This window comes from Corvus brachyrhynchos, unplaced genomic scaffold (assembly GCF_000691975.1).
Source record: "Corvus brachyrhynchos isolate BGI_N302 unplaced genomic scaffold, ASM69197v1 scaffold65, whole genome shotgun sequence".
NCBI lineage: Eukaryota > Metazoa > Chordata > Aves > Passeriformes > Corvidae > Corvus > Corvus brachyrhynchos.
This window is the reverse complement of record NW_008238365.1, coordinates 1,590,566-1,593,155: the sequence shown is the minus strand read 5'-3', so window position 1 is coordinate 1,593,155 and position 2,590 is coordinate 1,590,566.

Genomic DNA, 2,590 nt, shown 5'->3' with positions numbered 1-2,590 from the left:
CCCATCCCATCCCATCCTTTTTGCTCCTCCCAGAGCAAGGATAAAGCCTGGCCTGTGCTGTTCCTGTGCCCTTGCTGGAGGAGTCCAGCAGGATGTTGTGTTTTTAAGGCCGGGGTAAGGATGGGCTTTGGGATTTCTCCCCGGCTGTGAGTCATGGGTACGGGCAGGGTGTAATGGTGGAGTGGGGAGGTTTGTAATGGGAAGGGGATGAGGAGATTCACAGCATTCCTGAGCCCCCCACAACACCCAGGGCACACAGAACACACATCCCCCCTCTCCCTCCCCGGCATCCACGGCTCCTGATTTATTAGAAAATGTCCCTGCCTGTGGCAAGGGGTTGGAATCAGATGATCTTTAAGGCTCCTTCCAGCCCAAAGCAGCCTGTGATTCCATGTGGCTGGACTCCCCCGTGGCTGCTCGGGATGAAGCTGTGCCCACAGCCAAACATCTTCCTGGAAAATCCAGGGAGCACTGGAGAGGAATGCAGGACACCTTGGCAAAAATAGCCACAGCGCCCCAGGCACTTCAGGGAACCATCAGTGTGAGGTGGGAGCTCAGGGCAGCCTCTCTAATTGAATTTTGGGAGTTGGGATGTGCTGCTCCACTCTCTGGAAGCTCATCACCCACTGCCCTCGCCCCCACACAATCACCACCGAAATCCAGCTGCTGTCAGCAGCCGGCTCGGGATTTTCCCACTCCTGGCTTCATTTTGCAACCATTTCAGCCTCCTCCTCCTCCGGGCATCCATCTGGGGGCAGCCCCTTGCCAAGGTGTCAGTGCTCTGTGTGGACCCTCCGTGTGTGTTTTAATGGGAAAAGCTTTCCAGATAAATCCCTGGGATCCACGGGGCAGGGCAGGGGCCAAGGCTGTGTCCCAGCCACGAGTAGCTGGACTGGGGGTGTCCAGTTCCGAGCCCTGTGTCCTGCAGCTCCCAGTGCTCATCCCAGGAAGCAAACTGGGAATCTGGATGTGTCTCACAGCACTTGGGATAACTCCTGAATCCCTCCCCGCTTCACAAAGCCTCCAGAGCTTATTTTTTCCTGCTTGCAAGTGAAGGACAGCATCTTCCCTGCATCTCCTTTAAACCTATTTTAGGCTCCAGAGCACTTGATGTGGTTGAATATCCTGGCATTTCCTTTTAATTTGGTGCCTGAAATGGTCGTGGGGACCCATCGGGAGCAGCCAGGGCCGGTAATTACGACTGATGTGCAGTTTATAGCAGCGGAGAAAGTGCACGCCGAGAAACGTGCAGCTAAGAATAACCTGGGGGGCAGGAGGAAGGGTGGCATCTGCCAGGAGATCGGGAGCGCTCAGGGACTGGGAGACACCAGGAGGCTCAGTCTGGGTGGAGCTGGGCATCCCCTGCCAGGGGCACGGCCCCGAAAAAGAAAAAAATTATTATAATTTTAATGTTGTTTTTTGGGGAGCAGTGGGAGCACAGGGGTGACGTTCAGCTTCGGGGGAAGACGCAGCAGCTCCTCGGGATGATGCCAAAGGAGGGGGCAAGGAGAGCAAAGCGCTTGGGTTGGGCTTTTTTAGTGCGTCTCCTCCGCAATCCGGATAATCCGCCCACAGATAATTGAGGGTTGGTGGTGTGGCTGAGTCAACCCGGATCAGTGGCAGGTTCCCAGGCACCAGGGGCTCCCAAAACCGGCCGGGGGGGCACCTCCAGCGCACCCCCAGCAGCAGCTGAGCACCCACGGCTCTGCTGGGGCGCTTTGGGGGAGCTGCAGGGTTCTCATTTCACAACCAGTTTGATTTTAGCAGCAAACACGGTGATGTTGAACCCTCTCCAAGCTGCTGTTTGTGTCCCAGAGGTGGCACAGGAGGGGAAGCTTCTCCCTGGGTCCTGCCCCTCCATGGGAGTTCTCTCTTTTTCTCCCCGAAGGAGAATTCAGGGGTTCTTCCCAGAATCTCATCCCGAGCACAGACAGATTTGCTGTCAGACCCAGATTATTTGGTTCATCCAGGAGCTCAGCTAATTGTAGCCCCTTTAGCATTTCTCCTACTGCCAAAGTGTCTCTGGGCTTCCCTCCCACCAACTCCCACCCTCTGCCTTCATCCCTGGACCCCTCCATCACCTCCATGGCGATGGGAAGTTCCCGTAACAAATTTGTTGTGGTTATGATTTTCACTCTTCTCCAGGGCCAAAAATCACCTTTTTTTGGCTCTTTTTATCTCGTGTGGGGTCTCTGTGACCTCCTTGGCTCCGACAAAAAAAAAAATCCCTCTGCCCATCCCCTGGGCTCCAAAGATTTTGGAGCAAAGGGGTCACTCAAAGTGACCACAGACACTCAAGGGGTACCTGGGTGTCCCCTGGACCGACTGTGGGACATCCACTGGGGGTTTAGCAGTGCTAAAAAAAAGGAGGTGACTCCTGTGCTTGTGTTTTTTGGGGGGGGTGGATCTTTAATAATTTTGGAAGCTCCACAAGGCTTTGGCGGCACAAAAGGTCCAGGAGAATAAAACCACCCACGATGGGCTGGGGGAAGAAATGGAAAAGAGGGAAGAGGCCGAGGGGCTGCAGAGGGTTTGGGGGACTGGCGGGTGCCCCCCGAGGGGGGCAGGGGTTGGGTCAGGTGCCCGCAGC